This window comes from Mauremys reevesii, linkage group 3 (assembly GCF_016161935.1).
Source record: "Mauremys reevesii isolate NIE-2019 linkage group 3, ASM1616193v1, whole genome shotgun sequence".
Lineage (NCBI taxonomy): Eukaryota > Metazoa > Chordata > Testudines > Geoemydidae > Mauremys > Mauremys reevesii.
In genome coordinates, this window is record NC_052625.1 from 134,023,985 (window position 1) to 134,048,490 (window position 24,506).

Sequence of the window (24,506 nt, forward strand, 5' to 3'; positions counted from 1 at the left end):
CCAGAGATGGAGATTCCACAACCTCCCTAGGCAATTTATTCCAGTGTTTAACCACCCTGACAGGAAGTTTTTCCTAATGTCCAACCTAAACCTCCCTTGCTGCAGTTTAAGCCCATTGCTTCTTGTTCTATCCTTAGAGGCTAAGGTGAACAAGTTCTTTAACCTCTTTGTTGCTGGCACTGCTTTTTATACTTCAAGACTGTCGATCTGTGTTCAGTGGCCATGTTGATGGCACTGGTCTTGCTGAAGCACTTACCAGGGAGAATCACATGAAGATTTCCATTTCCTTCCCCATAATAAAAAGAAGTGGGACAATATAATCCACACAATTAGCTGGGGCCAGTTGGGGAGCAGATGCTCACAACTTGAAGACAACCACCTTGGCCTTTGTCTTCTCAGTGTGCTAGTATGGGCAGGTAGCATACATATGAAACTTGTTATCATGCAATTGAACACGTGCTAAAGTCAACTCTGACAGTCTGTCTGCCTGTCCTCACACATATTTTATCACCATTCCTTTAGAGATGCATGATAGAAAGAATATAACTGAATGATAATGAACCCAAACTTGCCCATCTATGAAGATCTCCAATCCGAGCCCCCTGCCCTCACCAAGCCCGAAGATGCCTCCTTAAATCCAGGAACCCCTTCTGTTTAGTGGCCAAAACTCTCAAAACCTTAGGCCTGTTACCAAAAGACAAAAGTGGTGGAGGCTGTGAGAAAATAGTGGGTTCAAGAATCAAGACCGGATCACAGATCCTGAAGATCAACCACCAGGCCTCACCATGCCACTTAAAATATGGATCATGGTGAACTGCATAAAAACATCACACAGGCATTACAATTATCTGGCTACACAAATGGAAAACGAAGGACAGTCCAATATGTGAATGTGGAGAAAGCATCCAATTCATGGAACATCTAGTGAACCACTGCCTTCTAAGATCTTTCTTTGGAGAGATGGTCTTGGTTAATTTCATGTCAGTGGAAGCCACAGAGTTGATGACAAATGTGGACATAATCCTTTAATGTTGCTTTTCAAGAAGAATCCTTCTTGTCTAGTTCGTATAGCCCGTCACAAGCCCCTTGTGCTGATGGTGTGCTTGAACTGTCTTTCTATATCTCTCATGTCTATACAAGCATATACATATAATACATCTGCATTTCAAGAACACAGTTAACTGTTATAACAAAACAGACAAAAGATGCATCTTGTCCACTATCCTCTGTCTGACAGGGGCAATGCTAAATGCTTCAGAGGATGGTAAAACTGAAGACAGAAGTAACTAGTCTAATTCTGAGTATTAATATTTATGCAGCTAGGTCAGAGGTGGGCAAACTACGGCCCGCGGGCCACATCCGGCCGGCAGGAACCTCCTGCCCGGCCCCTGAGTTCCTGGCCCAGGAGGCTAGCCTCCAGCCCCTTCCGCACTGTTCATCCTCAGCTCACTCCACTGCTGTCACAATACTCTGCGGGGCTGTGAGCTCATGGGGCAGCGCAGCTGCAGATCCCGGCTTGACCCGGTGCTCTGTGCTGTGTGGTGGCGTGGCTGGCTCCAGGCGGGTGGTGTGGCTGTAGCGCCACCAGCCACCAGTGCTCCAGGCAGCACGGTAAGGGGGCAGGGAGCAGGGGGTTGGATAAAGGACAGGGGAAGTCAGGGTGGTGGTCAAGGGGTGAGGGTGTGGATAGGGGTTGGGGCTGTCAGAGGGCGTGGAACGGGGGTGTTGAACGGGGGAAGGAGTCCCGGGGGGCAGTCAGGAAGAAGAGGAGGGGTTGGATGGGGTGGCGGGGGCAGTCAGGGGAGGGGTTCTGGGGCGGTCAGGGGACATGGAGTGGGGGGGGTGGATGCGGCAGAAGTTCGATGGGGAAATGGGGTGGGGGGGGTTGGATGGGGCAGGAGTCATGGGGGCAGGGGCGGCTCCAGGCACCAGCGCTCCAAGCGCGTGCCTGTAGCGGCAAGCCGCGGGGGGCGCTCTGCCGGTCGCCGCTAGGGCAGCAGGCAGGATGCCTTCGGTGTCTTGTCTGCGGAGGGTCCACTGGTCCCGCAGCTTCGGTGGACCTCCCGCAGGTGTGCCTGCGGAGGGTCCGCTGGTCCCGTGGTTTCAAGGGATTTAAAGGGCTCTGGGTTGACCGCAGCCGCGGCAGCCCAGAGTCCAGCCGCGGCAGCCCAGAGTCCAGCCGCGGCAGCCCAGAACCCTTTAAATCCAGCCGCAGCCCAGCCGCCAGAGCCGCGGGCAGGGGGTTTAAAGGGCTCTGGGCTGACTGCAGCCATGGCTGCCCAGAGCCCTTTAAATCCGGCCCCAGCCCGGCCGCTGGATCCGCGGGTGGGATTTAAGGGGCTCTGGCAGGGCCGGCTCCAGACCCCAGCGCGCCAAGCGCGCGCTTGGGGCGGCATTTTGCCAGCAGGGTGGCAGGCGGTTCCGGCGGACCTTCCGCAGTCATGCCTGCGGGAGGTCCACCGGAGCCGTGGGACCAGTGGACCTCCCGCAGGCATGACTGCGGAGGGTCCGCTGGTACCGTGGCTTCGGTGGACCTCCCGCAGGCATGACTGCGGAGGGTTCGCTGGTCCCGCGGCTCGGGTGGACCTCCCGCAGGCATGTCAGCAGATGCTCCACCGGAGCCGCGGGACCAGCGGAACCTCCGCAGGCATGTCTGCAAGAGGTCCCCCGGAGCCGCGGGACCGGCGACCGCCAGAGTGCGCCCCGCGGTGCGCCGCCCTGCTTGGGGCGGCGGGATTCCCAGAGCCCTTTAAATCCCCTTCACGGAAGCCTGTGCGGTCCGGCATGGCGTACTGGCTCTTGCCGGTACGCCGTACTGTACCGTACCGGCTTACTTTCACCTCTGCCCGTACCCTACCTACAGGGGTAGGGTACAGGTGTGGGAGTGGGGACAGTGGATAGTGGGAGTAGGGTATAAGTGTGGCAGTGGGACAGAGAATAGTGGGGGGTCCTGTACAGGTGTGACAGTGGGGACAGGGAATAGCAGGGGGTAGGGGACAGGGTAGGGGACAGGTGTAGCAGTGGGGACAGGGGATAGCGATGGGTAGGGGACAGGTGTAGCGGTGGGGACAGGGAATAACAGGGGTAGGGGACAGGTGTGGCGGTGGGGACAGGGAATAGCAGGGGTAGGGGACAGGTGTGGCAGTGGGGGCAGGGATAGCGGGATAGGGCCAGGGGCGGCTCTAGCAATTTCGCCGCCCCAAGCACGGCGGCAGGCTCTGGCGGTCGCCAGTCCTGCGGCTCCGGTGGACCTCCCGCAGACGTGCCTGCGGAGGGTCCGCTGGTCCCGCGGCTCCGGTGGAGCATCCGCAGGGACGCCTGCGGGAGGTCCACCGTAGCCGCCTGCCGCCCTCCCGGCGACCGGCAGAGCGCCCCCCGCGGCATGCTGTCCCAAGCGTGCGCTTGGCGTGCTGGGGCCTGGAGCTGGCCCTGGATGGGGCACAGCAGGGCAGTGCGCTTTGGAGAACGCTGCACGGAGCAGGGAGGTCTCTATCTGCGAGCCGGGATCAGCCAGCAGGGTGCTGCGCGTGGGGAAGGGTCAATACGGTACGAACGTAACAGTGCGGAGGGCCGGGCCGGGGGCGTGGCGTTCCGGCGGATCTACCCATCGCTCTCCCTCAGCTACCCCCTCCCGCTCTCCCTCGCTTTACGGCAGTGTCGCACGTCTAGCGCTGTGCTCTTCGCGGCAGCCGGAAGGCAGGTGAGCGGTCGGGATCTCGTGGGAGGGGGCGGCAGGCAGTGCCTATGTGGCCCTGGCGGCCAGGTCCCGCCATGGGTCTCCTGAGCCCGGAGCCGGGACGCGCTGGAGCCGGGTGTCCCGTCCTCCCGGGGGTGGGGGCTTTGTTCTCCTGCCCACGGGGCGGCGGGGGACGCGGCTTTTCTCGGAGCCCGCCCGGCCCGCAGCCCTGTGGCCGCCTGGCTGGTGGGGCGCGCTCGCTCCGCAGGGCTGAGTATAACCGGCGCCCCTCCCCGTGCCTCAGTTTCCCTAACGGCAGTGGCGCTGGTGGCCTGGGCCCTCGCTCGCTTTCCCCCCCCTCCCCCACCGCCCTGGGCAGCGGGGATGAGCTCGCCCGGCCGGTGCGCAGGGTCTGGGGCGCTCGTTAGTGACGCTCCCCGGAGATTGGGGGCAGCGGCTCGCTCCGTGGAGCCGGGAGCGGAGCCCGGCCGCAGTTGTCCCAGCGTGTCTGTGTGGGGGCCTCTGGGCCCCTCCCGGCCGCTCCGTGCCCAGCCGCCGGCACTGGGCTGTCAGTTTCGTGCAGCCTGTGCTGGGGCCTTTGCTCTGTGTAGTCACCGGTGTCTCGACTGGCTGCTTTCTGTGAGCTTTTAGTGCCCCTGGCTTCCAGATTGCTTGCTTGCTTCCCCCGCCGGCATATTTGTGAGGGTAGGATGTATTATAGGGACAGTGTCAACGGAAAATTATTTGAGAACAATGTCCTTATTAAAATTGTTAACAAGTATGGATTATTAGACATTAAACGTTTTAAAAATCCAGTTTAGAGCTCTTACTGTTCGCGTTTCCTTTCTCTTGGCCATGATCAATCAATTAAGTCAGTTTCACTTTCGAAACTGTTGTATGAACACTTTGGCGGTCTTAGTGTTCTCATGTTTGGATTTCAAACACTACTGAGGAATATGCAGTTGGAGCTTAAAACAAAATAAAGATTAAAAAAACTTGGTCAGGTTTTACAAAAGTTTATAAATAAAATTTGGATTTTATGCCAAATGTAAATTTGTTTGCAATGGTGCTGAAGTCCTGTTGGTCCCAGGATATGAAAAAGAGAAAGTGAGTTTAGTGTTTATGAAGGGGACAGATTTACTCAGAACTCTTCTTCAGGTATGGGAAAGGTATTTGGCTCTGACGCTAAGCACAAGATGGAACAGATTTTTAAGCACAAAGAGTTAACATACGTTGCAATAGACTGTTTAAGTGGGCAGTTAACGCTTCTGTAGTAGGAGGAAGGGCAGTTAGTGGGTTATAGATTATTGTAATGAGACATAAAACTAGTGTCTTTTGAGCAGGGGTTGGCAACCTTTCAGAAGTGCTGTGCGGAGTCTTCATTTATTCAAGTCTAATTTAAGGTTTTGTGTGCTGGCAATACATTTTCATGTTTTTAGAAGGTCTCTCTCTATAAGTCTATATTATATAAATAAACTATTGTTGTATTTAAGGTAAATAAGGTTTTTTTTTAATATTTAAGCTTCATTTAAAATAAAATTAAAATGCCTATCTTATCAGTTTAGTGTGATCCTTTTCCTTGCTGAGTTTTCCAATGTGCGCCACAGCAGGGAGTGGCTGAGGCCAGGAGCAGAGCCCCGGGCTGGCTGCTGGTACCCCAGGCCCCAGGTACTGTCGTATTACAACCCCCCTCAGGGCGGAGGAGCTCAGGGCCTGGGATGTGTGTGGGGAAGCACTCAGAGCAAGGGGTTGGGATGCGGGGGGATCGGGGTGGGGATGTGGATGGTGCAGGAATCAGGGCTCTGAGTATGGGGGGTGTAGGAGTCAGGGTTGAGTGGCGTGAGGGGTTCAGGGCAGGAGGTTGCGGGGTGTAGGGGGAAGTCCCGGGGGGACGGCGACTTGGGGCTGGCCTGGGACAGTTGCTGTTGCGGCTGGGTTACCTGGATGGTGGATGGGTCCCTGCCCGACGCTGTTCCTGTTTCTGCCAAGGGAGCTGTGGGCCAGCTGTGTGGGGGCACTGCATCTACAGGCAAATGGGGGTGGCGGCAGAAGACCAGGGCTGGCTCCAGGCACCAGCCCAGCAAGCAGGTGCTTGGAGCGGCCAACGGAGGAGGGGGGCACGTCCGGTTTTTCGGCGGCGGGTCCCTCACTGAGAGAAGGACCAGCCGCCGAAGACTGAAGCGGTGGCGGTAGAGCTGCTGCAGATCACGATTGTGGCTTTTTTTTTTTTTTTTTTTGCTGCTCTGGGCGGCAAAAACGCTAGAACCGGCCCTGCAGAAGACCCTCTGGCCTGCCACTCCCTTCCCCCAGGGGCCGCAGGGACGGTACATGCCTGCAGTGCACTGGTGTCCAGCCACAGTGGTGAGAGGGGCAGCAGGACAGGCTGGGACGCGGACACCTCCACCGCGCCTCCCGCCAGCCCCTTTCACTTGCCTGACTGCCTGCTGCTTTGGCTGCAAGCGCCAGCCTGCAGGAGAGTTCCAGCAGCCAGCAGCCCCCCAGCTGGGAGTGCGCCACGCGCTGCGCCCCAGCATTGGCCAGCTCTGGGTTCCGGCTGGGTTTCGGTTCCGTCTGCTGGCCCCTTGCCAGCCGGGGTCTCAGCTGCTGGCCTGCTCAGCCCACTGTCAGCCATATGCCATAGGTTGCTGACCCCTGCTATTGAGTCTGTGATGTTTGGTGTCCAGAAAAATTTTTTGAAGGTGCTGTGCAAGTTTCTTTTGAGGCCAAGGACTGAGAGGTCAAACATGGAGTGATCATTCTATTAAAAGTTTTCATCTACAGGTGATGTGGTGTATTTTGCCTTGTATCATTGTTCTGTGTGAATTCATTTAAGAATGTATTGTTTGGTTTCACCCACATAGTTGTTGTTGGGCACTTGCTGCATTGGATGAGGTATACCACATGTTGTGATAGGCATATACAGGACACTTGAAAGATATGTTGGGGGAGGTGTTGGATCATTGCACCAGTGGAGATGTGTGCAGGTTTTGCATCTGTTATGGCAGGATCTTGGGCTGCTTTGAATTGGTGTATCCTATAGTCTTTCAAGACTCATTGATCCTACATGTGACTATCACAATATGTGGCCAAAGTTAAAACTTCCGGAGTTGGGCCATTTAAGTTGAGCTATTAATGTATACATATTTATTACCTTTTGGTTATGAGGGTTCCTAAACTTGTTACCATTGCTTAAGAAGGTAAAATAAAACACATTAAGTTTTTAATATTTCGGGATTTTAGCAGGTGTTCTTCATTGCTTTGTATGGAATAGAAGTGAGTTTGTTGTTCCTAGCAGACAAATTAACTTAAATTGTAGTGGAAATATCACTTCTCTTAAAGCACTATTAGATGTGCTCTTCCCATCTATCTTCTTTGTTTAAAGAAGCTGTAGTGACATTCTGGAGGAACCTCATTCAGTTCTCAATCTGTAACAGGAGTGAGTCTGTAACATGGGACTTTAACTGTAGAGAATATAAGACAACTAAAAATGTTAGGAGACCAAACTAAACAGTTTTCAGGAGGAGATGGAGGGACTTCTGGGAGACATTAAAGCAGGGTACAGTAGACCCTCGAAGATACGAACACCAGAGTTACGGACTTACTGGTCAACTGGCCACCCTGTGGAACTGGAAGTAATCAAGCAGCTGGGGAGACCGAAAAAGCAAAACAAAACAGCAAAGACTGTACTGCATTGGGGCTTTAGTCCTGGGGTTCAGGGCTTCAGCCGTAGGGGGTTGGTGCTGCAGCCATGGGGTTGGAGGGAGGGATTGGGGCTTCTGACCCTCAGGAGCAGTGGGGATCAAGGCTTTAGACTGGGGCAAGCGCCAGGACTCAGGGCTTCAGCCCCATGTCTCTGTTCCCAGCTTGAGCCCTGGTGCACCCTCCCCTGACTGAAACCGGGAGTGGAGCCATGGGGAGCCCTGAGGTCCTGGCCCACACTGAGGGGCAGAAGCCAGTAACGGAGCAGTGGGGCTGAAGCCCTGAGCCTCAGCGCTCCCTGCGAGGCTGAAACTGTTGAATATTGTCAACTGTATATCATGTTCTAGTAATATTATTAAATATCCATGGAATTATCTTTCAAGGCAAACAACAAATGATTTGTGTTTTAAAATATCTCTGACTTAAGTGCTGAAAAGGGGAGTGGACTTTTTCCACAACCAATATTGTAGAGGTAATGGGAAACTACATGCAGGGCAACTCTGAAGATCTCGTCAGCAGTCTCAAAACAATCACCATTTATGTCAGCCTCATAAATTCTAAGGAGTTATTCTTGGAATATAGATGCCAGATTCCATTGTGCATTGAACCCCTTTCTAATTTGCTTTAAGTGCTGTGATTCCTTAAGGCCCATTGTTACATCATAAATTGCTGCCAGAGAAGTGCTTTTTATGAGCAGGTGAACATTTTAAATAGTACATTTATTGATATTTAATTAAATTCCATGTAATTAGTAAAACATCTGAATATAGCTAAAGGAATGACAAAGAATAAAGAGCACTTATAAACAGAGAGAGAAAAATCCACTTGCACAGAACAAATAGGAGACTTTCCTTGGATGAGTGCCAACAACTGCAGATTTTAAGTTTTCATTAAAAAAAATCATTTTAGCCTTGTGAAGTTAAACTTGTCTGTTTTTCCTACACATTTGTACTCCTGAAATGTTCTTAAAATAAGAGCCACTTCTTTTGTTCATCATACAGTATCGTCTGCTGAATACTTGCAGTGAAACTTGCATAAGGTAATAAATATTATTTCAGAGAAATGTTGACTTTATTGTTGATGCTAATGCATTGTGCAGCGAGAAGTGCTGAGTAGCATTATATTTTGACTTCAGTACATGTGTTCTTATTTAAAGAATACATTGGTTGATTACCATATGAGATTGCTGAGAACACCTTATTTTATTTCACCAATTGGGACTACATTTACCAAGCAATGTGCCCCAAATGTATGGATGTGTAGAAAGTTTCTGAAGTAGTAGTGACATATTGCTAGAGAAATACTGAACACAATTTAATGTAAAAACAACGAGGAGTCTTTGTGGCACCTTAGAGACTAACAAATTCATGTGTAGCAATACAATATGAAAAAAATGCTAGAACTAACACATCATGAAAAATCCTAAAAATATAACCACGTCTCGTTTGGCGGATTGCCAGAAATAGTACCAGAAAGAATATAGTAACTGGACATTGGAATTAATATCACTGAATAGCAGAGTATTAACTGATAAATGCACTTATTAATAAGCTTTTTTGGCTAGTAAGCGCCATAGAACTAAAGTTTAAATGGCATGCATCAAGATGCGTTTTAGATTTTGGAACACATACAGTCTATTTCATGTAACACAACAAAAATACACAGTATTCAAATGTTAAGAAAATCTTAAATTGCAGTTGTAATATTGAGGGACTGCTGTTCTTTTGAGTACCGTTAAATACTTGATTAATTGTACTTCCTAATATAACTTGAGTAGAAAATTGATCTATTTAAAGAAAATTGCTGGCAAACTTCATTATGCCAAATAACAGCATAGAGATTCTCCTGGTAAATTGCTTTTGGTAGCAATATTTGAGCTTTCCATTAAACACTTTTTAACTATCGTGTTTTTATTGAACACGGAAGTGGTCTTTTAAGTCAGGGTAAAGGAAAAAAACCCCAAAACCCTCCACTCCAGATATGTATCCTATTACAAAGCAATTTAAGATAATACCTATTAATGTACAGTGCAAGCTGGTTTGAAATGACCTATTTGCGTAGTCTGATCAGTCCTCTTTGAACTGGTATCTGTCAATCTGATGCAGGGCTGGTGCAAGGATATTTTTCGCCCTAGGCGAAATTTCCACCTTGCACCCCTGCTCCCTTTTCCTTTCCCTCCCACCAGAGCATTGCTTATTATAAACTTTCAACAATGAATACTGTAGTGTTAAAAAAATTTTTAGTCACCACTTTTTGGCGCCCCGAAATCTTGGCGCCTTAGGCGGCTGTCTATTTCATCTAGTGGTTACACCGGCCCTGATTTGATTCAGCAATTTATTCAAGTCTTGCAGACCAAACCTCCTCATAGCAACAGGCTACTGGAGCCACCCAGTCTGGTTGCCTTTCTGCTAGCCCCTGGCATAGTCTTTCATGTTCTGTGGTGCAGTGTCTGAAACCTGCAATTCTGTCTTTTAGAGTAGATATTCCCTCTTGGTTTTCAGAGGTATAATGCCTTCTAAGGAAGGATGATTTGGTGGTTGGGGTGTTAGTTGGAGGTGTGGGAGACCCAGGTTCAATTTCCTGCTCTTACACAGACTTCCTGTGTGACCTTGTGCAAGTGACTTGGGCCTGGTTTAAGCTATGAAGTTTAGCTGGCATACTGTGTTGGCTAAGAGTGTGGAGAAAATTGCACCCTTAGGTGATGTAGCTCCGCTGGCAGAACCCCTATTGATGATCCCTAATGTTGTTAAGGGAGGTGGTGTAGCTATGGCAGAGGAACTTCTGCTGGTTTATGTTGTGTCAACACTAGGGGGCTGTGCCAGCATAATTATGTTGGCTAAGGCTCTAGTGTAGATTAGTGGTTCTCCTCTTTTCCAGACTACTGTACCCCTTTCAGGAGTCTGGTTTGTCTTGAGTACCCCAAGTTTCACCTAAAAAATCAGACCTAAAAATGCAAAAGTGTCACAGCACACTATAACTGAAAAATTGCTCACTTTCTCATTTTTACCATATAATTATAAAATAAATTGATTGGAATATAAATATTATACTTGCATTTCAGTGTGATACTTGAGCCTGTTTTTCGCTGTGAGCTTTGTCTGAAACCTGAGTACCAGGCAGCTGGGCTGAAACATGTAACTTAGCTTCATGAGACAACCTGTGGCCTGGTTGTGACCTGTGGCCAGGCCAATTGCCCTGCTTGCCACCCCCTAATGTTGGCCCTGCACTTTTGACTCCCCTAAACCTGTCCTATACTCCCCCCCCCCCCTTTGGAGCTGCAACCCCCAGGTTGAGAAACCCTGATCTAGATGAGTTGAATACCCCTGGAAGACCTCTGTGTAACCCCAGGGGCGTACATACCCCTGGTTGAGAATCACTGGTGTAGACAAGCCTTTAATCTTTCTGTGCGTCTGTTCTGCAGCTGTAACATGGGGATATTACTTCCCTGCTTCACTGGGGTGTTGTGAAGATAAAGACGCACAAGACTTTGTGGTGGTCGCATACTACAGTAACGGGGGTGAATAAGTACTGAAGATAGATATTTCCTTGTACTGTGGTGCACTCATAAAAATATTCCTCTGAAAATTATTATATCTTGTATGGAGAGTAGTGTTAAATTCTTGTTGGAAATTTTCTAATTTTGAAATAGGTATGTGTTGTTAAGGAATGAGCATACAGCAGTCAATGCAAAATATACTTTGACACATATAGAAATAGCCATTGTGCTAGAAAGTTGTACATGCATTCCAAGGAGGCATCAATAAATGTCTAACATACACTTCAAACATTTTTACAAATGAAAATTGTTAATCTGACTCAGTGAGATCCCAAGAGCCATTTCTCCCTTAGTGTCTCAGCCATTCATAGTAAATCTAGACAGTCCCCTTTTCCTGGAATAACTTTATTTCCTACATTTAGCAACTGTGATCAAAATATAGTGAAACCTTTTTATATGAGAAATTATACAGGTATCTTTAAAGTGTTCTCATGAGAATATTGCCAGTGATCCAGGCAAGCTGCCCAGGAGGAGTCGGCAGCAGCTGGTAGATTTGTTTCCAGTTAGCACACATTGCAATGTTTAAAAGAAAGCTGCACTTCCTTTCAGTACAAAGAAGAGTAAATCAGTGCTAATTTTAAATTGTCTTAAATATAATACAAAATAACGAAATAGGAAGTTGCCATTTTGCCAGTCAGCTGGCATGTTATGTGATGAAGGTGCTGCTCAGCCTGTCAGTGCCATAAAACAAGAGGAGACAAGGGGACTCTAACTTAGTCTTTTTATAATTTTGGAAATCAGCATCTATACAGCATGCTTGCAAATACTGTTTAAATCTGTTTCAGATTAACAATTGCTTCTGGTGAATAAATGAATCTGCTCAAAAAGCAAGTGCGGAAGTCTTCAGCCTGTTGCGTGTCCATCTGTTAAGCAGCATTGCTAGTGGTTCCTTTGTCACAAACTGTCGGAATGGATTTCTTGGTAGCATGTAACAGTAAAATAACAATGTTGAGAGATGTTAGAATCTCTGAGTCTTAGGGCACAAGCACTTGTTACAGCCCTTGGGCTCTTTAACACTGGGAGATGTCATGTGTCTGCAGGCAGCTGCATATAAATAGGGCCCTACCAAATTCACGGTCCATTCTGGTCAATTTCACGGTGATAGGATTTGAAAATTCCATGTTTCAGATGTTTAAATCTGAAATTTCAGTGTGTTGTATCCATGGTGGTCCTGACTAAAAAAGGAGCTGTTGAGGAGAGAGAGGGAGGTTGCAAACCTGTTGTATGGGGGTCATGGGATTGCCACCCACACTTCTGTGCTGCTTTCAGAGCTGGGCTTTGAAGGCAGCAGCCTCATAGCTTCCTGTGGCTGCAGGAGGTTCCTGGAGATGGAGGTGGGTTAATCTCCCCTGTGCTGCTGGGATTGCCCCAGCTAGGGAATCCTAGCTGCTAGTCCTGGCTGGGCCAGCAGGAGACTGGACTTATGCTTTCCCTTCATGGCTGCTCTTAGGTGGGAGATCAGACCCACCTCCGTGTAACTCCTCATGCTGCAGGAAGCTCAGGGGCTGATCTCCTCCCTGAGAGCAGCTGTGCAGGAGAAGGACAAGTCCTGTCCCTCCCCAGCCCAGCTGGGTTTAGCAGCTAGGAGCCCCTGTCTGGGGCACTCCCAGCAGCAAGGGAGAGATTGGACCACAAGCCTCCCCCGGCTGAAGGAACTTCTGGGGCTGCTGCCAAGCACTGGATCTTCCTGCAGCAGAGGGAGGTACCTGGAGGTGGGTCTGACCCTCCAACCCCCCACGCCCCTTCCAGAGTGGCCGTACAGGGGAAGGACAAGTCACTCCCAGCAGCTATGGGGAGATAAACTTTCAAGAGCTTATTTCATATTCTGTGACACATTTTTCATGGCCCTAGATATAACGTTTCCTGTTTCCTGAACAGTGGGTGAGACAGGAGAGACACAAGGTCAGTGATCTCTTTAACCATCTCAAGTCTTCTGCCTGATTGGGGTAACTTCCTGGGGAAGGCTATGAAGCTCTAGAATAAGGGCTGTAGGGATAATACAGTCCTGGAGATAAGGGCTAAGACAAGTCCCTGTGGGGTGGAAAGACTGTGTTTGGTTGCATTTGTTTTGAATCTGTTAGCCCAGAAAAGGAAACTGGAGAAATGTACTACTGTGTGGACTGTAATTTCACCTCCCCCACCAAATGAAATGGTATTTCTTAAAATCTTGAAAATTGTATGTAGGTTTGTTATAGTGTGCTAATTCTGAATGTATCTATGAATGCTGAACAACTTCAGCTAAAGAGAGCTGAAAAATCATGCTGTCTTTAACTGGGAAGGTAAATTTACCTAGATTTGCAATGAACTCTCTTGAATACCATGTGACCTTGATGTATTATAGAATCATAGAATATCAGGGTTGGAAGGGACCTCAAGAGGTCATCTAGTCCAACCCCCGCTGCTCAAAGCAGGACCAATCCCCAGATTTTTGCCCCAGCTTCCTAAATGACCCCCTCAAGGATTGAGCTTACAACCCTGGGTTTAGCAGGCCAATGTGCAAACCACTGAGCTGTCTAGCTTCCAGTGAAATCAATGGGAGGAGTTACACTTACTTCAGCATTTGTCTTGATTTTTAGGGTACTGGAATAGTCTCTATCTAGCATTGCAAATACAGTTAGTAAGACAGCTAAAATGAGATTTGTCTTTTCTGAGAAAAGAAACTCCATGCAAAGTTACAGAAAAAAGTGTCTGGTATAGAAACTGATCAGCTTAGTTTTCAAACATGCACCTGTGCTATTATACTGCTTTTAATGTTAGATGATTACTTCCCATTTCCATTTTCTCACTTTTAAGCATTACAACTATTTTAGTAAGACACATATGTTGTTGGTGTATTTGCTAATTTAAGATGACTAGTTGAAATACTCAGAAGAATACTAATTTTGTTTATAATTTATTAAATAAATCATCAAGAGGAGGGATATACGTTTTTCGTTGTTGACACTTTGTCTTCTCACTGGTCATGGGTCAATGCTAAGAAACGTTTCCTGGTCCTGAAAGCATTTGTAATTTGTTGAGGTATTTCTGGTAATAGTAGTTTATAAAACATCACACCTTTTAAAAATAACACTCCTTTCCTAACATGCTTTGCTGCTTTTCCTATTTCAGTTCTGACATTATTGTAGCAGCTGGCATATCATGAACTGAGATTACTCTCATATGCCATTCGAAACTGGTGTTTGACACGCTTAACAATCTGCAGTTACATCATTGTTGTTTTAGCTCTAGCTGCTTTTGTTATAAGAGCCTTTGAAAAATCATTTTGGAATTGCTGGGGCTGGGTCAGGAGAAAGTAGGAGAGCAATCAGAATGTGCTTTGCTGGGTAGAGAAACAATTTCTGTAAACTACTGAGAAGCAGAGATTTTATACTCAATGGACTGAGAGGGCTGCTGTGACTAGAGCTCCAGGTCTGGCCTTTTACTTTATCCATTACTGTACTTTATTGGGGATATACTGGTGATTGGTTTTAAGATGCCAAAATAAGATCTGGTTAACTCAAGACTTTTGTTTCCTGTCTTTCAGAAGGTTTGGAATGGGGCAGTAGACCCCCCAAACCACACAGTTTCCTTTTGGAGAAGTTTCAGAGGGGTAGCCGTGTTAGTCTGTATCAGTAAAAGCAGTGAGGAGTCCTTGTGGCACCTGAGCGACTAACAAATTTATTTGGGTATAAATAGCTTATGCCCAAATACATTTGTTAGTCTCTCAGGTGCCACAAGGACTCCTCATTACTTTTGGAGAGGATTACAGATCTGATTGCAAAGACCAACCACAGCACTAGCAAAGGGGTGCCCTTGAACAAACAAATACCTATAGAGGAAGGATGGCCAGTGGATATGTCATTAGCCTAAGACTTTGGAGATCTCTGCTCTATCTCAAACTCCCTGTACTTCAGCAGGGCCGAACTGCAGCGGGATGGGTGTTGAGTGCAGTGGGTAGTGGGAATCCACAGTGCTGGACTGTGAGGAGGAAGGAGCGGAATGCTGCGGGTAGAGAGTGGAGCCAGGAGGTTGATAACAATGTGGGTGTGGGGCACGTGTGAAAGAGTTTTACAATTAGTGGCTGCGGGGGAGGGTGGATGTGGAGCTGATCGGCTTAAAGAGCTAGTATCGCCAGCAGCGTGTCCACTTGGTGCTCTATAACGTTTAAGAGCCGCTCTGTGGCTTCTTTCTGGTGTGCCGCATTCTCCTTTCGGTTCCTCTTATCGCTGTCCTGCCACGCCTTCAATTCCTGTTTCTTGGCAGTGGAGTGCATCATAACCTCACAGAGAAAGTCCTCCTTAGTTCTTCATGGCCGCTTTCTAATTCTGTGCAGCCAGTTCTGCCACTGATAACAAAGAGGGAGGCTGGGCTCCCAAGGTCATCTCTGTGAAGTTTAAATGCTGCATTTTACAGAAGCAATATTATTTGCAACACAGAGAACACTGATTCAGTGCTTTTAAACACAGCCAGTACACTCACACCTGTCACCAACTGGCTGACCCCAGGCAAGCGCACATAAGCCCACAAGACCCCCAAAATGGTGAGTAGCCGCAGGGGCAGGTGTGACGTTAGCGGGGCAGGTGTGACGTTATGAGTCTAATCTACTATCTCATTGAAGGGTGACAGGGCCAGAAAGAGTTAGTTATCTCACAAAGGGACCTGACCCATGGGCGAACTTTAGAGACTTGTTAGGAAGATCTGTAAATGAATAGAGCTTTGAAATGCAAGTCTGCATTGTTAGAGATAGAAGGGTAGGTGTTTGCTCAGGTCTTGTGATGTAAGCAAACAAGTCTTGTCTATCCCTATAGCTTTGAGTCAAAGATCAAAAAAGGAGTATTAACATTTAGGAAGACACTAGAGTGAAGTCGTTTTATTGTCTATATGTCTCTTTGAAGATTGTGGTAACCTGTATCTGAACTGTTTAATGGATAAATTATCCTGTGCTAATTGCCATGATGTTTAGAAGAAGGAAAGTTAAGCCTATTGCCAAAAGGCTGCAGAAAATGCATAAAAACCTTGGGACACGATCCTGCTTCATCTCAGATCTGCTTTGGGTTTCAAGAAGGGGAAACCTTAAGCCGTAAGGATTGAGATGCCCAGTCACTGACTGGAGTCACCCTGAATATGAACATTGGACTATAACCTATGGACTATTTCTAAAAGAACTTTTGGCAACTACAAGCTCATCTCTACTATGTATCTAAACCTCAAGAATTGAATTCAAGTCTGTATGTATATTGATCTTTTAACCAACTCTCTCTCTTCTTTTTTAATAAATTTTAGCTTACTTAATAAGAATTGGCTAATAGTGTGTATTTTGGGTAAGATCTAAGTTATAATTGAACCTGGGTATGTGGCTGATCCTTGGGAATCAGGAGAACCTTTTTCTTTTATATGATGAGATAAGATTTTCAGTAATCATCATCATGTCTGATGTGTGTGTCTGGACGGAGGCCTGAGGCTGGGCACTTTAAGGAAACTGCAGTGTTTGAACTTCTGAGTAACCAGTGAGGTACTATAGAAGCTGTTCTGTGCTGGCTTGGTTAATCTAAGTATTGGAATAACCACCAGCTTCTGGGGTTTGCCTGCCCCATTTTGTTTGCAGTTCACCCTAATTAGTGACCTCAGCTGGCTCCCATGGGCAGCACCATCACAGCAGGGGTAAATCACTCTTCCCGGACCCTGCTGTACACTGGGCACATAACTCTTGGGGAGAGCCAGCACTGTAAGGGGGACCTGATAATCATTCCTATCCTCACACTTTCTAGAGGATGTGATCATTATGAAAGATATCTCACTGCTGAGGGTGAGCAGCGAATCAAGGGAGGGTCTTCTCCAAGCCTGTGGCTTCCGCCCTGGCCCCTATATAGCTTACCTGTGTGCAGCAATGGTCTCTCCCCCATCCCTGGGATGTCACAGTGGCATGGGAAAGTTACCGTTGATGGGGTAAGAAACAAAACAGCTCTGCTGAGGAACCTGCAGCAGTGGATTGCCCAGTATTTCCATGAGAGTTTCCTGGAGATCTCTGAGGGAGATTCCCATGAAGTGAGGGAGTCTATCAACAGCTTATTCCGCTGCTCAGTCTAGGCATGAGGTGGGAGACAAACCTGCTTTCTGAAACCCTCCTGCCCCCAAAAATCACTTCAGCAATTCCTAAAATCAGATCCACTTACCAGGAGCCTCCTCTCCTGTTTGCGCTTCGCCAAGATCCGACTGCTGTGACTGGTTAGGGTCCTCCAGAGTAGAAAAGAGCTCCTGACTGCATGCATCTTTGGCCTCCCAGTCATCCTCTGCCTCTGGGTCCCCCTCCCCTTCTTTGTACAAGATTTCCTCCTCCTGGCTTGGTCCACTGTCAACTGGCACGCGAGCCAACAAAATATCCACAGGGGCCTTCACAGTGGAGGTGGGGTCACCAGCAAGTATCGCATCCAGCTCTTGGTAGAACCGGCAGCTTGTGGGTGCAGTACCAGAGCGGTGGTTTGCTTCCCGCGCTTTGTGGTAGGTGTTCTGTAGCTCCTTCACTTTGACCCGGTGTGTCCCGGTCATGGCTCCTTTCTATCATTCATTGTGAAATCTGTCTGTAGGTATCATAATTTCTACAGCTGGAGTGTAGGTAATGTTTTCTATACAGTAGCTTGTCTTATGACACTACTGTGACGTTACAGCCTATATGATTTTATAAAAATATGCTAATGAGTGAATATAATGTAACTGGAATATGCTTCATGCAAAAGGTCTCTTGTAAGGTATCATTACAAAGCTTATAATCTACTGAGTGTGATCATCCTATTTGTATAAATGTAACTCTTGTATCTGAAACTAGAAATATGAAATATAACTGAGGGCCTATTGTAATTATGCAAAGTGTGGGCCATTAATGGTGGTTTGGAATCTTGACTCCCATTAACCAGGGCAATTGACTGCATGGCTCTGTTTGCAGGCAGGCTTTCCTGTGAGTCAGGCTGGGAGGAATGAAGGCGTGAAGTCTTGCAATGACATGTGATCATGTCACCTGAACTGGAATCCATCTTTAACCTGGTGTCTTTCCATTGAGAAGGAGGGGGTGGGAACCCAGAGAGAGACAAAAGGATTCCCGCCTGACGCAAAAGATATATAAAGGGGTAGAACAGAATAAAGGGAGAGAGGAGCCATCATGAAGAATCCCCTATCTACCACCTGAGCTAGACCAAGAGCTGTACCGGGGAAAGAATTGTGCCCAGGCCTGGAAGGTGTCCAGTCTGAGGAAAAAAACTTACTGAAACATCTCTAAGGCTGAGATGATCTGTATTCAGTTTGATTAGACATAGATTTGCGCATTTCATTTTATTTTGTTTGGTGATTTACTTTGTTCTGTCTGTTACTACTTGGAACCACTTAAATCCTACTTTCTGTATTTAATAAAATCACTTTTTACTTATTAATTAACTCAGTATGTGTTAATACCTGGGAGAGTAAACAACTGTGCATATCTCTATTAGTGTTATAGAGGGCGAACAATTTATGGAGTTTACCCTGCATAAGCTTTATACAGGGTAAAATGAGTTTATTTGGGTTTAGACCCAACTGGGAGTTGGGCATCTGGTTGTTAAAGATAAGCACACTTCTGTTAGCTGCTTTCAGGTAAACCTGCAGTTTTGGGGCAAGAAATTTAGACCCTGGGTCTGTGTTGGAGCAGACAGGAGTGTCTGGCTCAGCAAGACAGCGTGCTGGAGTCCTGAGCTGGCAGGGAAAACAGGAGCAGAGGACATCTTGGCACATCAGTTGGCAGCTCTCTGGGGGGTTTATGTGATCCAACTTGTCACAACTACATATCACTATGGGCAGTGCATGGCGTACACCCAGATCACTAAAGATACACAACACTAAAACTATACTGAACATAATTTGATGATTCAGAAGGCACTTCAGGATCTTGGAGTGTCCCAGGGTGGTCATTATCAACATCAATTATCATGGTAGAAGTAGAAGGTGTAGGAGATCGGGCTGAATCTGTAATGATCCTCTGACATACCCTGGAAGCTGCTTTTTTGAATAAATTCCTGATATCAGCTTGCTTCTGCATAAAAGTAGAGTGCAGAATGTGCAATTGCATAACCTCCTGGGCAATGTACTAGATTGAAGATTTGTGTTGGGAGAAATCAGAAATGCTGGTTAATAGAGCTTTCTGGTTGATAAAGGACCGGTTAAGACAGCTTTTACTGTATTTCCTAAACATCACTGGTAATTTACCTTATGTTAATCCATGTAGTTATTATCCATTAAGCAGTTTACCACAAACTGAAGAGAAATATAGACAATGACATTACTATACCCAAGATTCATCTAAATGTTATTTCCTTTTGATCTCTGAATTAACAGAATACAGCCCTAGACAGGAACCATTTGGTTACATTGTTAACCTCTAACAAGATACAGGTAAACAGACTACCACAGTCGCTATCTTCTTCCAATTATTTAACAATAGAAGTTTACATTTCAAAGCTGTAGTCTGTCTAACATGGCTATGCTAGGTATTAATAAGGAATAGCCCTAATTACCATTTATATACTTCTCTAATATGTCTTTAAAGGTTAAATTTGGGTTTTTAACCTGCAAAATGCTTAACCCTTTCTGGCCCTGTCACAGACCTGAAAAAACATTTAATTTATATTAAAATACAAATATTTAGGGTTAAATCCTGGCCCCATTGAAATCAGTGGTAAAGCTCACCTTCCTTAACTTCACTGGAGCCAGGCTTTCACCTTTAGGCTAGGTCTAAACTACAGACCTATACTGTAAAATTGGAAATTAAATATATTTAGAATGATCACAAACAATATAAACAAAAGGCTTGACTTATAGCATAATCCTTGATTTTCTGTTCTTAACTCAAAATCACTTTAAATGTCATGTTTTTCCATAGCTAAGACAGTGGGACTGAGTTGAAGTAGTCTAAACTTTACCTGTGCATTGCCTTGCACTTAATTTCATCTATTTGTGTTGCAATCTTAACATTTAGGAGTGGTTCATCATTAGCGAGTAAAGAAAGATTTGAATTTACCATAACTTCCCTGCAAGTTTTGCTCACACTGAAACTTAAGTATGCATTTTTAATTTAAGAAATTGTTTCAATTTACACTGTATTAATTGTCCATACTGGTCAAATAGTTTGTCTTCTATGGTTCAGATATACACAAGAGTCAAAAATACAGTTGTCCATAGACGAAGTAGAGGCAGAGGAGGAAAGTAGGTGTGCTATTTGAGGAAAAGGCAGAAGTGGGAGGGAAATTTTAAATAGCCAGTTGGAATATAAAGATGAAAATTTCATCCACCTATAATGAAATCTACCTGAATTTCATTTTTCTTCAAGGATAAAAGCCTGCTAGAATTATGGTCCAGGCTTACCATTAAGGCTTCCCTTTAAACCAACAAAGCCTGAATAGTTTCCTGCCAGGTGTTAATCGTAGTTAAGAATGTAATCTTCTATTGTGGCTTCCCCCCTTAAAAATTTTCAGGTAAAATCATATATATTTTAAAAATAAGTATAATAAAAGTACTCAGACTTCATCTGTAGATTTCACAGCTCTTTACAAAGCTCTCTGAATCCCGTTATCTACAGATGTAGAAATTCATGTGTCGAGTAGGTAAGTGGCTTTTTCATGGTAACATAACAAATCAAGGTACAGAGTTGGCCATCTCTTGAGTTTCAGTTCTTTGTCATAAAGCATGGTGCCTCTAGTAACATTAGGATTTAAAATGTTTAACAGAATATGTATGTCAGCTTCACATCAAATGGTGACTTAAAACAAAGTAAGTGAAAAAACAACTGGTTTCAATTATTAGTTACAGTAGCACCCAGAAGCTTCATTCAGGATTGGGTCCTCCGCACTTGTCACTGCACAAACATAAAATAAGACAGTAACTGTCCCAAAGAGCTTAACATTTAAAAACGCAAATTTTACTCTTGCATCTTTATAAGTGAGCCCTCCAGAATAAGGTTGAATTACTGATACCTGCACAAGACCTGACCAGTGACAAACTTGTCAATCAGCTTTGACTTGTTTTGGAGGCTGTCAGGAGGGAAACTGAACTATCTTTATAAGTCTATATGTTAATTCTGTGGTCTCTGAGACCATCTAAGACAGTATTTCCTAATGTCCTTGGGAGGGAAGTGACTACCTGGTGAGGAGGGAGAGGATACATGCATCTATCAGTTCTGCAGAATCTCAGCATTTATTTAATTTAATTTAATTTTTAAGAAAGCTGTTTGGTTGTGAAAACCGTCAAAAGATGAGGGTCGTGTAACCAATGCATCAGGACTTGCCTGAGTGTTCAGAGAACCTGAAATGATAGTTCTGAGGTGTGAGCGGACACATTTATTTCAATGAGTGCTGCCTCATGCAGAGGTTTGTGATACTTACAATTGTTTATGTTGACCTTTAACTGTTGATTATAGCATGTAAAACAAAAGAAAGCAATCATCATATTACGAAGATGGACAACTGTGTTTTCCAAAGTGCAGAAGTAGTGTGAAGGACTAGTTAGTTAGGTGATTCCATCTTAACATTTTCACCTTCCACACACACATCCCTATCAAGCTGTCCAGCAGTGGCTCAAGAGCAGGAGTACCACCCAAAGGGCAGACTGTCAAGAACCATGGCACAAACCCCAAATTGGCTGAGTTTTCTATACTTAGATTTCATTAACCAATTGTCAAGTGTAAACTCCTCAGGCACTGTAACAGCCTAAATAAGGAGTACCCTTGGGTAATCTGTCTTGTCACCCAGCTAAGCTTATGTTTGTGGTAGGTGGTCCCTTACACCAAGTATCACAATCTGTGGCAAAGTTCCTCCTCTCCTCTAGTAGGTCCTGCGCTTATTGGCAGATTTCTTCCCCTCAGTGGTTTTCCCCTTGGATGAAACCCATAGATTGGATCAACTACTCCTATGTTAGATTAGGAGTAGCGGGGCTAGGGGGGAACCCGGGCCCGCCCTCTACTCCGGGTTCCAGCCCAGGGCCCTGTGAATTGCAGCAGTCTCTATAGTGCTACTTGTAACTGCTGCTTGACCGCTACAGCTCCCTGGGCTACTTCCCCATAGCCTCCTTCAAACACCTTCTTTATCCTCACCACAGGATCCTCCTGGTGTCTAATGCTGCTTGATTGTATGGTGTTTTCCTCAATCCTCCAGTAGTACCCCCTCTAAGTTCCTTGTGTCTCTTGCTCCCAGCTCCTCCTCCCTAGACTGGAGTGAGCTCCCCTTTTTATACCAGGTGCCCTGATTAGCCTGCCCTGATTGGCTGCAGGTGCTCCAATCAATGTAGCTCTCTCCGGTGCCTTCTAGAAAGTTCTTAATTGGTCCCAGGTGCCTTGATTAACCTGCCCTGATTGGCTGCAGGTTCTCCAATCAATGTAGCTCTCTCCGGTGCCTTCTAGAAAGTTCTTAATTGGCCCCAGGTGCCTTGATTAGCCTGGAGCAACTGCCATTTTGGTTCCCATGGTACTAGGGATTTGCTTAGCCTGGGACTAACATACCTGTTCCTCAGTACTTTCCTGTAGCCATCCGGCCTTGCTCCATCACAAATCATATTCAGGTTACTCCAAGTCCCAAAGGACCAGTCACTTCCTCAGGTCAGTAGCACTTTAGATCTACACCAAAGCCATCTCCTAAAGCCAATCCTTTAATAAACTATGTAGAGAGTGATTATATAGGAAAAGGAAATGAGAGTTACTTACAAAGTTCACACAGGTACACACACATACAGACAAATCAGTTCCAGTCGTAAATTTAAAAAAGTCTATAATAAGCAAGCTCTCCGTGTCCTTTTGGGCTAACCTGGGCTAAGCACTGGACATCTTTTGCTTATGTCTAGTGATCTTTGTCCCAGAAAGTCCACACACAGTATAAAGATCCAGTTCCTCCTGTTAGGGGGTTTTATTTCCTTTCCTCCTTCCACTTCAAGTTGCAAACTCAGTTGATGGGTAAATCTCATCTCCATGAGGTGGGGAGAGTAAACAGTCTTTTGTCCCTTTTTAATGTTTCACTCTAGTCCATCTGGTGTGGATGGGCCTTCCTTGTCAGACAGGACCGTAACAACTTCTGTTGGAGACTAGTATTTCACACTATTAATCATTCTCCCCTCTCTGGTGACTTAAAATACAAATGGTTAAATATTACTGTACAGTATGGGATACAGATGTTGTATGAGATTAATGCATGCAAGAATTTAAAAGCATTCAATAAAGTCTAAACACTAAGCAAATTTTTATTCCTCTAATACCTATTTTAATAATACTAACACACAGGTGAGTCAGACTGGCTGACCAGCTAGGTATTTGTCAGTATTCAGTGGAGATATGGGGATCTTGGTATGAATTGGCACCTGCTCTGCCATTGTCACACTAACACATGGTGAGGGTGGGGGGAGGGGCTTGAAGGGTACAATGGGTTTATTTTCCTGAAGTCGGCACTCAGTTTTTTCAAAAGTTCGGGAAGCACTGGTTGTTAGCTAAATGTATGGTATTTGTAATGATGGTTTTAGTGATGAGAGTGCCTTTTCATTAGAAGCTATGCAGAGATGACTAATTTATATAAGTCACGGAGTCACTAACCATCTAACGGATTACATCTTTTGGTGGCCTCGGCTGGGGTTTGAATTAGAGCTGAAAGGCTCTTCCTTGGTGTGTTTTTCATTGAACTTATTTGTTGCTTGAAATGCGATTTGGTCGTGTGACAAGAGACCCTATACTCAATTTGATGGCATTTCTCTGTAATGTAATAATTTTTGAACACTTGGATTTACTTTAAGACTGACTTGTAAGACTTATGACAAAAATGTGGATGTAGCTGTAAAACACTGATTAATGTTAAGGAGACTTGGAAAACTACCAGTACCAAAAGAAAAATACAATTTATTTTTCCAGATAATACACGACTAATAAAGCAAATTCATTTTATCACTTTTGCTGCTCTGTTTCTAGACTAGATCTCACTAAATAATGTTTTAAAAAATATCTAAATGGCTCTTTAAACATGTTTGGAAGGATTGTTGTGTTCAGACTATTAGATGAGTAGTAGCATTAATAGAAGTTTAAAAGTAAATCTAAAACAATGTCCCTCTCTTATCACTAGTAATTGTGGTTGCAGACATTGGATTGAAGAAACTTGAAGTTAGGATTATAAAATGGGGAATATAAATATATAGATATGAATCCACACATCACATTGTAAAAAAAGAATGTACACAATATATTAAAAAAAAGGTGTTCCTGAGACACTGTAGAAAAAGTGGTACTGCAGAAAATCAGAAGTGTGTTTTCATGTGTGTAAGTGGATGTAGCCTGAGGCATTGTCTTTACCTAGTTGTGCAGTAACATTTTGTTTTTCCTTTTTTTTTTTCATGAGAGTTTAGAAGGGTGAATATAGTGAACCTCATTTTGAGTAAAAGTGACACTTTTTAATTACTTTGCATGATCTCTTGATTGCCTGTCAAAAAATTGTGGAGTCATTGCCAAGGGAGAAGGTACAAGAGAGTAACAGTGTAATGGTGAAGCGCTCTTTTTTCATTGCTGGAAACAGTTGAATGAACTGAAATCTGCTGAAACTTGCTGATTGAAAA

The 24,506-nt window shown here is 45.5% G+C and overlaps 1 protein-coding gene and 1 long non-coding RNA gene across 3 annotated transcripts in view; one reads left to right on the plus strand and one right to left on the minus strand.

The window, feature by feature from the left end:
- The first annotated feature begins 3,580 nt into the window (after positions 1–3,580).
- Positions 3,581–24,506, plus strand: part of ASCC3 (activating signal cointegrator 1 complex subunit 3) — a 493,632-nt gene continuing 472,706 nt past the window's right edge. For both annotated transcript variants that reach the window (XM_039531733.1, XM_039531734.1), the window contains exon 1: positions 3,581–3,700. The gene's annotated coding sequence lies outside the window, so the exon portion shown is untranslated. The remainder of the gene's footprint in view (positions 3,701–24,506) is intronic.
- On the minus strand, positions 19,680–22,077 carry LOC120401608. The gene is made up of 3 exons (XR_005596588.1): positions 22,018–22,077; positions 21,311–21,332; positions 19,680–20,784 (listed from the first exon to the last, which is right to left on the minus strand). It is a non-coding gene; the product is annotated as an uncharacterized LOC120401608 (long non-coding RNA).